Source organism: Amyelois transitella, chromosome 25 (genome assembly GCF_032362555.1).
Source record: "Amyelois transitella isolate CPQ chromosome 25, ilAmyTran1.1, whole genome shotgun sequence".
In the NCBI taxonomy this organism is placed as follows: Eukaryota; Metazoa; Arthropoda; class Insecta; order Lepidoptera; family Pyralidae; genus Amyelois; species Amyelois transitella.
The window spans coordinates 2,794,900-2,811,605 of NC_083528.1; the positions used below are offsets into that span (position 1 = coordinate 2,794,900).

The window sequence follows — 16,706 nt, forward strand, 5'->3', positions numbered from 1 at the left end:
ACCATTCGCAAAAGATCTCACTCGGCTGCCAATTTTCAGAAAGACAGAGCTAAAATAATTGCTCATTGCTGCAAACGCGCCCTATTTTGAGACGCACAGTTAAGATTTAATTCTAGAACATTATTATTCTGATGCCTGTTATACTCGGATTAATTTGGCAGGGGCGGAAAAATATTAATTAATTTTATCGCATAATAAACTAAGTAGGTGATATGATCATTAAAACTGAGATAATGTCAATTCGTAAATACTGCTTTATTATTGCCGCGAATAATTCAAAAACAGAATGGGTAGTAACTCAAAATTTTAATATACATCGATTTGAAATCAGAATGATCTGTGTGTTTCTATTTGACCCAATAGTTGATTAGATAATGCTTCTAGCATTAATTAAGTGCTTAGACACCTGTTTTTTGTGCAAAAAGTTTTAATTAATAAATAATCAGGTTGAAATTTTGTTTATCATTTGTTGTACTACACAACTCATGAAAATAGGCTCTGACATGAGAACGTATCTCAAAATAAATAAATCACAACACGAACATTGTAGATAAATGCTCTGATTTAAATAATGTCTTGTAACAAACCGCAACGTTCATTTATAATGGAGATGTAGTGTCTTTTTGTAAATGCCCGCATCTTTATACAAAGTAACTGTTGAAATCACTCCGATATTTCACGATTGCTACAGAAAATTACAGCGGCAATGCTGCCAACCCATCAACATTGCTGAACAAACGGAATTGTCACATTTACATCAGCGTATATCGTCTATAAATCTATGCGCTGAAATTTGGCAGTACCTCGCTTGGCAGGCCTGAACGTGGAACGCAATTTCTGTTTACTTGAATTCTTAATTCATGATGCGCCGTATTAGGGTGTCTGCAAACGTACAGTAGGAACGAAGTAAACATTTTGGCTTGCTTACGTTCTCTATGTCAAAAAGTGCACGGTTGCTTCACTAAAGTGTAGGCATCTGAAAATTTTACCATTTCTTTTAAATATTGCTTAGTGTAGGAGGTATAGTTGCAAAGTTAGTTATTCCTACAGAAGATAGAAGAAGAAAAGAGAAGATAAATAATCACATTTAAAACACTATATTATTAAACATAAAATAAAAATATTTGACAATAAAAATTATCTCTGACATTTTTCCTTCTATTTTCTGTAGGAATAACCGACTTTGCAACTATACTTCCTACACTTACTAATGGAAATAATATAACTGACAATATATGTAGTTCATTTCATAAGAGTATGGTCAACCAGGATTCTTGACAACAACGTCTTAACCTGCACAAGAAACAATTCACATATGTATATTTAAATGGTCTTTATTATCAAGAAAAAAAGCTCCCTAATTTATGAAATAATCGTCCGTATAATCTATATATAAATTATAGATATGTATAATTCAGAATACATAATCCTTTTATAATCAGTTTTTAAATATATTAAATAGTCCATGTATAGACACCCTAAACCAACAATGGCACATTCGATGACTTTATTCATGTGAATGTGACTCATCATGATCGGGACGACTCATACACTGAGAAATAATTATATGTAACGCAAAAAGGATTTCATTTAACATTAAAAAGGAATGGGTTTACATTTTATAGATAAATTATTCACTAAATAAAACACCAAAATACAATATCAGTAGATAAGTAAACTGAATTATTACAGCTCAAATAGAACATTATAAAATGCAGTTCATTTTTACATTATATATGTATGTTGCACATAAACTGTAAAAATGTCAACATCTACCACTAATAAACTCGATGTCGATGTTATACGTCATCGCGAACACGCATTCGCTATCTTTATGAAGCGGCGCGAGACAAAACGAAACCATCCCTTCAATCGTATTTACAACAATAAACCGACAACAATTACATTTGCACACAATATAAACACCTAAACAAAACAAAATGATCAGCTTTTCTAAATTCGAATACAAAGAGACGTTCGAAATACGAAAAGGTAACGATCGCTAGAGCGTATGCCAAAATGCCAACCGACACAAACAATTAGGAATGCGCTCTATTCCAAATTCAAATACGAGCACGACAATTTGGATTTGGAATTAATTATAATTTACGTAACAATCACACGTCTTACTTACACACGTTCTGAAATTAAAACCTATCGAATTATTCACGGGCGGATATTAATTTAATTTGATAGAATTTATTCGGCGGCGTATTTATAAATTCGTTTAAATGTCACGGGAACAATGGAGTCGCCGTGTCTATTTAAGATTGATGAGTAACAAATAATCTCTGTTGTTGGAAGGCGGAAAGTAACTTGCGTAACGTCGACTCGTATGAGAATGTCAGATTACGGCCGGTATTATTTTCGGTAAACGATACGTATCTCTGTCTATTCGACTCCGACGTAGCGGCTAATAGTTTAAGCACAGTAAGTATTCAGCCAGTAATCTTGACGTGGCCGATTTCACCGCGAGATCAGCAGATCAGGGATCAAATACTCACTTTTTCGGCACATCCGCGACTCTAATGGAAATCGTGATTGAGTTCCTAAACAGCGAATTGCGGATTTTTAATCGCCGCTTAGTCGTCTTTGAATTCACCAGGCGCATTCATCAAAAATAAGAAAATAATTAATACCAGTTTGGGAACGAGATACGAAACATTTAGAACGGACATAACAATAAAACAATGCCGCTCGCAAACCGAAACAAAACACAGAAAAATATGAATTCCGATCGGAACGGGCCGCGGAAACAAAAGATGGGGGATTTAATGAAATGAAATAAAATATAAATTCCTTTCGCAAGCGAGAATTCTTACATTTTTAATTTGGTACCTTAAAGCGGGGCTAAAAACGGTCAAATTCCAGATTTCATAAGCGGCGAGGCGAAGCGCATTGCCATCAACTAAAAACAAATCAAATCAGTTATGGCGGAAATCATTGTGGAATTTGTGACTGAAGCGATGATTTTGTGTAGAAAATCCAACAATTATTAAAGAGCTAATTTTGAAGTGTTAGTATTAAAATGATACATCACGATCGTTTCCTCAATCAGCCGGTTTAAAAGCAGTGCAAGATATTTCCAATTCCCGTTGAACATTATCCAGATGTTGTATTTGTTGTTCAAGCCGTAAGTGATTCTGAGGATTATTGTTTATTTTCTCAACTCTTTATGAGTAAACGAAGGCATGAGTTTCAATAGGGGAATAAGTTCATCAAAGTTTTCTTCATTGACGAATGATGTAGTTTGATAAGTTTTCTTAATTTTAGGTATTTTGAATAAAGCAAATATGATTTAATTACATTCTAATATCACGTTAAATTTAAAATGTATCATTATATTTACCATAATATTTGATTTCGCGTTAACATAATTAGGTATGTCATAAAATAAGAAGTTTATAATTATTATATGACCTAAGTAGTTGTAGCACAAAATAAATTGAAAAAAAAGATGAAACAAATTATTTTCAAACGAAATCGAATCGAACAACATTCAAATATTTGAACAATTCCATATAATCATAAACAATCGCACTTGTGTCTAAAAACGTCGATTCCTGTTGCCAGTAATAAAATCAATCATTTGTACATTTCATTTTTTACATTTGCCCCGGACGCCAGCGTTTTAGCTTAAAAATAGTTTTGAGTGCTCGAGATAAGTTAGACGAATGTTTTTAACTGACGAATGAGAGGTTTATACTTTTTGGCTTGTTCATATGTTTGTACGGTAATTACGGTGTAATCCAACTATTTTTGGATGAATGATACTGGATTGTATGATAGATTTTAATAGATCATATAGGAAATGGTTACTTGAAATGGTTACGACTGTTATCGTTACTTTTAACGTATGTACAGTTTTAATTTTAAGATTAACATCATCTCTCCAGAGAGATGAGGATGTAACCGGGACTAATGCCAGCAGAAAGAAGAAGCAGTTATAGTATCATCATTTGATGATCTCGTTCACGGATAATAACAGTTTTTGTGAAATGGCGGCTGTGCGTATATTGTTTTTTATGAAACTAACTATCAAATTAGATGCAGAAAACTGTTCGCATTGACATCAGAATTCAAGCCATCAGAAATCAACTCCAAAGGTCCAATAAGTCACGTCAATAACCTTAGTAAAAGCCCATATTTAGCGACAATAGCGGGCGTGGTCCTCGGGCTAGCGTCGAATAATTATACCTCCCCCCTCCCATTGGGCTTAACCCCCCCTACGTGCTCCATTGAGCATTGTCTTCGAGATGTGATCATGTGACCCTAGAATGCGTGTGCGCATAGTTTCCGGGCGTTCTGGATTTGTTTGACACATGTAGGAAAAAGCTTATTTTGATGAAATTGGCAATATGTGACTATGAGATAAGAAAAGCTTATTTTTAGAGATGTTGGTAGCTCTGTACGATTTTAAAACTCCGTTAGAACACTTGGTTTTTTAGAATTTTAAAGCTATCGTAATGATTCAGAGACTTAAGTAAAACCGATACACAATTAAATCCTTGATGATAAAACGTCATGATTATTATTAGAAACAGATATAAATCAATTTTTATAAGTAACAATACCATATAAAAACAATTATACGTCCGCTTGCGCGATCAACGTATTCGTAGACACCTATCCGGCTTTAACTTTTTAAATATTCCATTTGTCTATGAATGGCATTAACTTTTTAATCGCCTGTCAATGCGTTCGGCGAAGAATGCGAGGGCCAGTGGCTCGGCCACCCCGCGTGCCTTGTTGCGATACTGAAGGTGGCACGCGCACCTCATCATACTGACCCACGGCATACACAATAAGTACCACCTCTTACGTAACCCGACACGCGTGCAGAATTTCTGAATCGCGATTTCTCTATCACCTTTCATACAGCAATGTCCCACATTGACAATACAATGGCTAGACAATTTATTGGCCACTAAAACCGGTCTAGACGTAAAAACACACATGCTCAATTTAAAATTTCGAACGGACAAAAAATGAAACGAAATTCTTATCTCAGATCCGACGTTCTAAATTCAAAATATAAGTGAAGCAATTGAAAAACGAAACGGACTAAGTTCATATTACGAGCGCGTTCCAAATTCGTGTGTATTCAAATATCGAACGTTCTGATGGATTATGACGGGCGTAGCGCGAACGCTGGAACGTATCTTGATACGCTACATATAATTATTTTTTATATTATCTAAAAATTTTCTTTTTTTTTTACCATCATATTCGTTTTAATAAACAATTGCAATCTGGTCATTGATCCTTTTCAAAAGATACTAACTAGTTTGTTTTCTACTCGTAAAACATAACGTTCAATCAACGTAAAATTTGAATAAAATATTACTCAAACTTATAAAATCATAATCTTTGACGTCGCTAGTTTCGTTTCGGCGGTGATATGATCCCATTGATTGATGGGTGACCACGCTGCGAGTGGTTTCAATACGACCGCTCTACGTAGGTCTCCAATGCCTTACTTAACATACGATTAAGGGGATCATGCTACTATAGTCGAGTTATATTTTAAGAGTGTTGACCCCGGACTAGCGTGTACTAGAGTAAGCCATGTTTTGAACTTAATTAAAAATGTATAAAGTATCTATTGCGTGTCAAGAAACGCCCCCGTAGGTATTTGTCGAGCATATTAAAATATTACTAGACTGTTTTAGGAACTTCCCAAAGATGCGACGGCCTCGTGGCTTCACGAAAGCAAAATATATATTCCTGAAGGTCTATTATACGTATTATATTGTAAACAGAATCTTATTCGGTTAGAATTTATGGATTTATTCGTTCGTAAAGTAACCTACAACTTCATCTCCTTTCTCAAATTTTACTATTTATTGTATGCTACTTACTTAAAATAGTTTTTGAAAAGCTGTAAATTTTGCGGCATTCGTCTAATTTCCTGTTGGTGTCGTTTCTATGACGCGCCTCGTCAAAAGCTCGTTGAGTCAGATTGCCTGGACAAAAAGATTTCGTGCGATCCTATTTCGAACATTCCCCGTTCTATTTTCAAATGCCGAATTTGAATATCAAGTGAATACACCATTTGATGATGGAATGCTCCCTGTATTTGTGATTCGTCTGTTTGAAAGTAGATCGTCTTGTTCTTATTATGAATGCGTTAAGGATGCGCTTGCGCATGCGGCTGACGGTTTAGTAACTGATGCATTAATGCTTCGAATGATCTTTTCTTTATTTTTTTTATTTAACGCTCGGAGATTGGTCATTACACATCTGAATATGTGTTCCCAACAAAAACTCGGATCACGATTCGGTAAAAAGTTGAAACGAGTCTGTCTTGTGATGTAAGTGGAGAGCAAACGTGCTCTTTATGTTATTAGAATTTGAAGTTTCCGGATCAATTTGAAAGTTTTGACTAGATTCGTACAGTCGAAAACGTAATTAAGTATACAGCTCTGTAATGAATTTTATTTTTATTCTTTTACTACATTTAAAATATCTTTCCTTTCAGGAATGTTGGCTCTGTAAGGCATAAAGATGTGATAATTTGTTTATACATATGTATGTAAATGAAAAATAAATGTTACGTGAAAGTTAATGCTTATAAGACACAACCAAAAGCTATCTATTTTCTTTTTAAATTTCATCGTGATTAGATTTTTTTTATTATTATTATATGTCTTTGACTGTATCTCAGCTGCTTTTAAATTGGTTTTGTGCCCGCATTCGTTGTTTGCTGCTCAATATAACTTATATATCACTTAGATTCACCGCAGATATTTCTAATTGGCACTAGCGGTTACTTATTGGCAAGACGATTTCAAATAAGCATTTATGTGTTTCAACTTTCATATGACACTTTCTAGTATTGTTACTCAAATAGACGCTCTTATCTGATACTATTTCTAATTTGAATACCACTTATAGTGTTTGAACATAGATAAATTACTTATTTATTATTTGTAATGTAGTAATTGTGTACACTTCGTGTTTTTTTTTTTGTTATTTTCTTTTTAAGAAATATGTCATTTGCATGTTTGTGTTATAACAAGTAGCTTTCATAATTAAACTTAAGAAAACGATGTAATATAATTTATTTAATACATTTGTATACTTACTATTCTACGGAGTTCAATTAATTTTAGTGTCATGCGAGCTTTGTTTTGAGTTTGTTTGTAAAAATTACAATATTTCCAAAAAAATATATTATAAAAATAAAACATACCTAACCGAGGAGGAAAACATACCAACTTAAATCCAAAAACCGTATTTAAAAAAAATAAACAGAATCAAACTATCCATGAACACGCTTAATCTGACAGTTGACGTTTAAAAAAAATAACATTCCAGGAGGCCTTTACACATCACGGGCGACCACAGTCTCGGTAAACAGCTCAATTAATCAATATCATGTGAAAACGACTACGACATAATATGAGGAACGGCTGTAATTAAACTACATATTCCTTAAACACGGGAATTAACCCCAATTGAGGGATCGCTCTATTTAAATTACTCTTAAACGTACTATTCAGCTTTCTGGAAGCGTGTGACAGACACGTCAGTTAGCTATTTGTTTGATGAACAAGAACGAACGATTCGTATTTCTAAAAAAATATTTTGTAACTGGCACTGGAAATTGAATAATTTGGATTGTATTCCTAATTTAAATAAAATAATTAAAAAGAGGAAGCTTGAATAAATGAAAACACTTTAAGGTGATATGATAAATGCTTTAGCAATGAGAATTATGTTAGAACTATTAAGCTTTAACACCAAAAAGAAAGAAATAAAAAAGTTATATCCGATGATTTCGGGAAACATAAAAGACGATCACTCTGACGCTTGGGCTTTACAAAATTAATCTGTATAGGTAAGGTAAGGTAGGTATCTAAGAAAGGGATTAACGTTTCCCGTTTTTTTAATACACATTTTTTGTGGTTGTCTTTGTTAGAACCAGTACCAAGATATTGAATGTATCTCAACAATAATTTCACCTCAAAATAAACTACTAAGTATATTGTGCCTTACGGAGCTATAAAATTATCATAAACCAGACACACAAGTAATAATCTCATATTTGAACCCGTCCAGACCGCCATCTTTAAAAACAATGAACGTTATTGTCTCTTCTTAATTCCATTTTTGAAAAAATAATCCATTTCGCATTTCATCGAGAGGCTCGTTGATTGTAGCAGGCGTGAATGAATTTGTATCTTATGTTCTTTGTGTTAAGTTTCTTTACGAAACGCCTTTGATGATAGCAGCTGTATTCTTTACGATTTATTTGCTCGGCTAAAACGGATCTTATCTTTTGCTTATAAAGAGTGAAAATTGTTTACTAATTGGAAGGCCTTTGCTGTATGCATGTGAAAATGAGACGGCCGTATAAAGAGCGAGAAGGATTGAATGCACGATCGGTGATGATATTATGATAATTATTCGACGACAAAATGGAAATATTTCAATATTAATATTGTAATAATTCCTCAATTATTGGCTATCAGTCAGAAATTTTCAGTTTGGAATTGAAACTCTGATAGATTTTTATTGTAGTTTATGAGAAACAACACAAAAACACCTATCAAAAAATGAATATATATTCGAGAAGCGAGAAACATCTGTTTCTCTCATTATGATAATTTCTCGATTGCATTCTCATATGTTCGCTTAAAGCTCCGAATTAACTTAATCATCAAATAAGTACTAATTTTAGACTGTGAGAGGAATAGGCAATGTATTTTTCCTGGGACTTTTCATTAGTTTTGAGTTCTTTTGTTCTTAAAATTAACTTTTTGTATAGTTTGTGTATAGTAAAATATAGTTTATTGCCCCGTGAAAATAAACTTTATTATTTTCACGGAGCAATAAACTATATATTTTTTTCAATGTTGTGGATATTAGGTAACACGAAGCAGCCCTAACCAAAGTAATTCAAAAATTGACTACAATAACCGATAACGATAAAACAGTTTCAGTTTTCAAAACGACCGACTACTGTTGCGTTGACGAAAACGCACGTTATTCTTATTGTTCTAAACGCAACGGAAAGTTGTAAGTACTTTATTGTTAGTTATAAGTCGCTCGTTTGAATTTTTTTTTAATTTTGAATCGCTATTTTTCAATTTTAAAAAGCAAACATTCTTTATTCAAATTTATTGTTTGTTTGTGATTACCTTTATTGTCATACGAAAGAACACAAAAATACTGTAAACTGGTAAGACAAAAAATTACATAAATAAATTAAAAAAAATATACAATTGTTTTTTTAAGTTATTTACATTCCATTTTACCTAACAAATTTACGTTTATAAACCACTTTGATTGAATGAAGCAAGTTGGATTTTGAGTTTATTTATAAGCATGAAATATTTATAATAAGTATAGATCTATAGATCTTTGTGTCCATATACGTCTCTGTACATCAGCTGTCTGTCTGTCACACTGAACTGCGCTTGTAACCGCCATATTAGCTCTTATTTAAAATTGTAAATAGGCAATTTACTTCGGCTTTATCCGAATTTGTTGTAATTATTTCTGACATTTCTGGACAATTATGGGAGAGTGGCTTTGTCTAGTAAAGGCGATTTATGTCTATATAAGTTATGTCCATAACGCCTGTTACTTAAGTTATTTTACTGCATGTATGACCAGTTATGTCTAAATGAATGTTAGTTTAAGTTCTTAATCAATTACTCACGTTATTTACTTGTTTAGACACGTATTGTGTAATATTTGTGAGTAGAACTTACGATAAGAAAAATAATTAAATTAATAAAAAAATATTACCTCTCCAAGCCTTGCTAATTTGGTATCTATTGTACGACTATATATTTTATGTAAGTTTATTATTTGGTATTTACATATGTATTTTATAATATTTTATTTATGTATTTGTTAATGTATATCTATATATATTTGTGTGAGTGGAGTTGTTACCCTTACACGCCTGTTACCCTTTCCATCATGTCTGCTATCCCGGGTCTGCTGGAATAGATTTCTTTTGATATAAGCAGAACCTATCTAAATTTGTTTCTTGTGATTATTAGTGTCGATGTTTTTGGGTACATAAATTAGTAAATAAATAAATAAATTGATTTCAACGATCGTTGCCTTTCTTGTGATTATTTAAAAAAACATTAACCTAAAAACATTAACATTAAAAATGTCATCACTGATTTGTGCTGCTCCCTGTACAAATTATTAATTGAAATTCATAATATCTGTTATCCATGTCATATTTAAAACATTCTTTGGTAAACTTAAATCCTTTGTATGCATTGTCCACTGCTCGAAACATTTAAATTTATTTCATCAATTACACACCAAAAATGGTGACAGATACAGTTACCGCAAAATCTAAATTAGACGTCAATTCTTGATTACCGCTCTCCATGATTCAATGTATTGTTATATTAGGAAATGTGTTTTTTATTAGAAAGCCAACCGGGCATCACAATGACAAGGAATGTATGACACACGTACACTTCCAGTTATGTTCGTTCGTTATTTGAATTTGAATATCATATCGATGCCGCCATATTATTATTTTTTACTTTTTTATTGAATTTACTTGAAGCGGCCAGTTTGAATTTTTATTGCCGTCACGTGTTTATGACTTTTTAAAGGAATTTAATTGTGACTTTTTGGCTACCGGGCTATTTTTATTGCTTTTTGTTTGAGGTACATATTGTTTTTATTTGACATTTTTGATGGTAGTAATTTTAATAAACCACAATATTCATTTTAAAAGTAGGTACCTAAAAAAACATTTTCTACCTATTACTAGTTTAAACGCGTTGATATCTTTTGTTGATAAAAGGTTTTAATAGAAATTTAGAAATATAAATGATTTATAATCGTCGATTTATTTTTCATGCTTAAATTAATTTCATTTAAACAAAAATTTGTTACAATAAATTATTTGAACGAGCTTGTATGTATATTTTTAATAAAAGCTCTTGTTTAACATATTTTTGTAAATGCTCATAAACGTATTAATTAACTTTTTAAATATACAGCCTTATCTCCGAAATTCCTGAAATTTGTCACAAATCTCGTAAAGGCTGACCATTCGAGTCGTATTTACACAACGATCACGTAGGCGATTGTGCTTTGTGACGTCACCTCCGCTCCTGATAAGGCCACTTCCGCTTGAAATCCTACCAGTGAATGAATGTGTGACCGAATGAACGCACGACCTCTGTTTCTTGACCAAGGGGTCAATTTCTAGAGAATAAGGTGCGTAATTTGATCTATTCAGAAAGACACAGGATTCGTTAGTTAACGTTAAGCTGGATACGAATATTGTAATGATGGAATTGTCATTCGCAGACGACAGGTTGCTCATCAGACAGCCCATCTCCTGAAAGATTCTACGTCCTTTCCCTTGATCGACTTACAATCTGAACGGAAATTATAGAAGCAAAGATATGATTAAAATTAAACTTATGCATTCTAAAAAGAAAGAGTACATTAAAATATTAATTTGTTATGATTGATACGCAATGGTGCCCATCAATAACATGTATTTTTAATGTTCGGCTCCAGGAGCCATTTGTAATCGTCATGGCTACGGGAAAACTAATGGGTTTTGGAGAAAAACTTATCATATCATGTCTAAATCATGTTCAGTTGGAATCTTGTTAGAATGTTTTGGGGAATATTAACCTGTGAATAGTTTTAGAGCATCATTTATTTTTTACATCATTAGGGCTACAAGGTGCAGGTTATCTATACAAATAATTATATATTAATAGCTACATACATATATGCATATAATCACGTATATATCTCTTGCGGGGTAGACAAAGCCAACAGGGTTAAAAAGACAGATGGGCCACGTTAAGCTGTTTGGCTTGATGATAGAATGAACATAGATTCATATAGTGACAGGTATATTTATAAGAATAGCTACAATGCTTCTATTTGACGTATTTAAAGAAATTACACGTTTTTAACTATGAAAGAAATAAGTAGGATCGCGGTAAGTGTAGTCTCTGCCTGAAAGTATGATATTTATAGGTATATTAAATCTATATTATTATAAAGAGACACAAGAAACTAATTTTTCTGGAAAATAAAGAAAAAACAAGAATATAAGTTTAACACGGATAATTGCTGGTTTACGATATAAAACCCTGATGCACTGATACAGACAATGTCGCGAAGTTTGAATGAATAAAATGAAACCGAAGATCAAATAACCAATTTTATTTTGACAACAAACCCAACATTCCCACGTTTCGATTGAACCGATCAATTCAACAAACAAACATACGGTCAGTTTATAAAAATATAATTTAAGATGAAAACAGCTCCGGCTTATTTGTGTGAGCCGTAATTATAGTACTAATCGTTATTAGGTGTCTTATTCTCATGGGTTTAACGGAATATTCATTATTAGCATGTCATGTCATTTTAACTATTTAACTATATCGTTTAATAGTCTAGTTTAAACTTGTGCGTTTCAGTGTTTTCAAGTCAGCAAGTTGTAGAGGCACTTATCTACATACATACTTACATTCACTTATTCAATTCTAAATTCTACGATTCTGAAGTGGACAACTTAACAGTCTTGAATATACTGAAAGGCCACGTTCAGCTGTTCTTATTCGTATTTAATCGCACTAAATAGGTTAAAAACCTATGATATAACTTATTAAGACCATTTGAAACTTTATCGAATCTTAAGGTGTGCCTTTGTTATTTGGTGGTACAATTCATGTCATATTAACTTACTAACAAATCTCACACAAACGTGTTTTACTATTTTAGGAAATATAAAAAATCTAATTCTTGGAAGAACAGTTTGTTTTCCTTGACCATTGCTTCGTTTCGCAAAAAGTTTTAAGAAAAATGAGACAAAAACTAATGATTGGTGATAAACGTTATGGAAATTCCGATTCTCAACAATCTGGACTGTGCTAATGATTAAGTATTTCTCAAATTGTAGAATCCTTGCTATTTTATTATAAATGCAAAAGTTTGTAAGGATGTGTATTTGTTACTTTTTCCACCAACAACTTGTAATTACTCTTTATTTAAAAAAGTATAGCTTATACATCGGACTAACATAACGCTTAAGTTAAAATTTATAGAGATGTTAAGGCGGCGAAAGAAAATAGCAAAGAAAAAAATGACTTAGCTTATTTTACTTATAACTTAAGTTCTCTTGTAAATATAATGTAAATTTCTTAGATAACGTAACCATAAAGTCTGTGTAGAACTTTTCACCTGATTGGTTGTAACTTTACTGTAATAATAACTTTAACATCCGAAAAACAAACATTCAATTTAACGAGAACAAACTGCAGTTCTACTGCTGATTCAAATTTGAATCAAATTAAAAAAAATATCTTTATATTTTTTATAATTTTTTTAAATACTTAAACGACAATACAAGTCTTGCCTCTCAAACACCCAGCATAATAGAGACAGCGTGAAACGGAATTGAATTCCGCACGAGGATCGACGTGATCTTTTAACCACTGCACCTCTGACCCCCGCTGGATGTAGTCTTATCAGATTTAGAATCCAGATATCAGTCGATATTGATTTTTCCATTTTGACATGGTATGTTTAGATTGTAGAGATTTCTGTTCAAAGCTTCCATGCTGGCCTGTTAGCGAAGAAACAATTTAAATCTTGAGGGAATATAAATATATTAATAATTAAGAATAATTAATCGAAAAGAATACCGACAGAGAAAAAAGTGGAATGTCGAAAAGAAAAGAAAAACTCCGGTCCAGAAAAAGAATTATAAAAATAAACTCCCTCATTTTATAATTTGTGAAGAGTTCTAATAGGACATTTTCATGATTAAGCCTGATTTAATTAGTGGTTCTGTCTACCCCGTAAGAGATAAAGACATTATACATAAACATGTAGGATTATTTACCAAATAGATAGGTTTTAAAAGTAGATTTGTCTACACATTTAAACGATTTTAAACTAATTATCATGTATCGTACCTAATATATGTACCTACATTGTTATCAGCCTTCGTAATATCTTTAAAATGAAGAACTACTTAATGAATATTGTTAAAGATATCAAATTTGGACTATACCTATGTAGAAAAAAAAACTTACATCGTATTTATAAATACAATATTTGTTTTCTATTTGATTCCTTTAACTTTCAGTAAAATGATGTAAGGTATCTACCTAACATCATTTTATCTACTTCTCAGTATCTACTTATTTTCAAAAACAGTTAACGATTCTGTATGTTTTTGTCATGTACAAATATAATTTGACAGTTGTCAAGGCTTTCTATCATAGATAGTAAATACTTTTAATATTTTATTCAAGGATTGCCCCTTTTTGATAAAAAAATATTTGCGTAGTTTTGAAAGTGCGACCTTATGAGAATCATGTAGGATACGAAATAAAGTGTTTATTTGAATAAATTAGTGTATGTCCATATAATTAAAGCAATTACAGTAAATTGCTCGATATAAAAATGGAGGCCGTTAAGTTACAAAACCGTTCGATCTTAAAACAAACAAAAAAAAAATATTGTTGAATATATGTGAGTAGGTAGTAGGTACCTACTTATTTATATTCTAAGTATAAATATCTACTCTCAAAAAGCTTTAAGAACGTTTACAACATTTTTTATTGAAAACTTTTAGATATCCAAATTATTTACGGACAAAAATCTTGTTAAATTTAATGACAATATGTTGTGATATTTTTTCATTGCTCACCTTATTCTAAAGACATCCAAATTGAAAATGAACTGGATTCACCACAGCTCACTTGTGTTTATCACCTCAAATTAAATCCAATGTCACACACACAGCTAATAAAAAAACACTTCAGTTTGGTAAACAAAACAAAGTCTTTGTTCTACTTCTATTTACAGTAAGCTGTAAAAAAAGTTTCAGTCAAACTTCGAAAAGTTTTCAGAGTGCGCGGAAAAACTACCGAAAAAGTAAAAAACCGGACGAAACGCCGAAAATGCCGCCGCGCGCGCTTTACTCACGCGACTGAAAAAATTACCACATCTGCGTAAGACTCGGAAACTAAATCAAAATACTCGCTAGGAGAGGGACGAGTCAACCGAGGCCCCACCCTACCCCCACCTTCGGCCGATACGCAAAAACATTCATAAAAACTACGCGCGACTCCTCCGCAAAATTATCAATTGTTTATATGACGACCAAAATGTAAACCGAAACGTATTCATCTCGGCCCTAGACTAAGCAAAACATTAAACAATTAAAGAATCACACAATAGAATTCCGACAATGTCGAAATATTTAAAACAATGCACGGTTTAATTGGTATAAATCATAATAATAAACACTGGCCGGTTGCAATGTTATCGATAATAATTAATTCAAAGAGTTCATTTAATTTTTTTCTTTTTTATGACTGGCAAGTTATTTTTTCGGTTAAAGTTTTTCCCGCGCCCTGGAATCGAGTTCGAAATTTGAACTTTACAGCGAGGCTCGGGCGACCGCGCTCTGCAGCCGCTACGCTACGAATAATCTCTGGTTTGGGCGCTACACGCGACTGCCTTTTTTTCTGCCAAAAAACGCGTAAGAAAGACCCCTTTTTAGGGTTAACTGTAGAAATAGAGCAAAGATGTGTGTTTTTTGCCCTTGCTTATTATTTGGTAGTACGAGAACGGATACACGGAGTCTGGTATGGTTGACCTTCGGCCCGAATTCGTAAGAGTATGGTTTTGATAATGATTGTATTGAATACGCAGATGAAATGTATGAATGTGTTATAAAGTAACCCTTAGCTCATTTGAATAATGATATAGGATGTATGTAGATGTTGGTTTGAAGAGGGGGAATTTCTAAAAGTTGTAATTTCATCGAGTCGAGAACTAAATATGGCACAAAGATAAATAATATTTTTGTTAATTATGATAGTAGAACCAAATCAATGTATATCTATTTATTTACTTTGTTACAAATATTAAGAACTGCTATAACATGGGCCTTCAGGATAGATCAACAATATTTTTAATTTTTTATTAAGACAATTTTCACTAAAGTTCATCAAAAATTTTATTGTTTTGACTTGAAACGATAAGATGCAGTTGGCGCCATTAAATTACTACCACCCAAACCAACCGACCTTCATCATATAATATATTTAATCAATCGATATTTATTTGTAAACTAGCAAATGCTCGCGACTTCGTTCACGGACTGAACGATTTTAAATAAGGAATGAAATTATTGGAGATATTAAAATAAAATATGTTTAAGTATAGGTAGTATTTTCTTTGAGCACCAATATAAAATGGCCATCCGGTACTAGTACTTATAGATTTAATATTTCCTATAGTTTAGCTGGAGCATGATGGTTCTGCATTAGGTGTTTCAGTTTTCAATATCATTCACGAGTATAGCTTGAATATTGCTCAGGTTTATTTGCAATACAACAAAGAAAGTTTCATTCGAATCCGTGTAAGTAGTAGGTCCGGGAATTTTCGTTTACAGAGTTTTTTTTTTTCAAATACTTATTTATTGAATCTGCTTTCATTGCCTAATTTTGTTTCTAGAAATATATCTATTCAATTTAATGTTCAGAGATTTATTTTCTTACTCTTTTATCTTATTTTGATTTTAAAATCCATACATATTTAGCGCGTCTTTACCCCGTACGGGTTAGACAGAACCAATAGTCTAAAAACGTTACAGGTTGCTTGAATCTCAAGTTTATTGATCCCTTGGTTGAATTTTACAGTTTAACCTAAATATCCTAGGC

General features: G+C 32.3%; 1 protein-coding gene across 1 annotated transcript in view; it reads right to left on the minus strand.

Annotated features, from left to right (window-relative positions):
- LOC106138037 (uncharacterized) overlaps positions 1-14,951 on the minus strand; it is an 83,504-nt gene extending 68,553 nt beyond the window's left edge. The window contains exon 1 of the mRNA XM_060951643.1: positions 14,684-14,951. The gene's annotated coding sequence lies outside the window, so the exon portion shown is untranslated. The remainder of the gene's footprint in view (positions 1-14,683) is intronic.
- Positions 14,952-16,706: the final 1,755 nt, after the last annotated feature.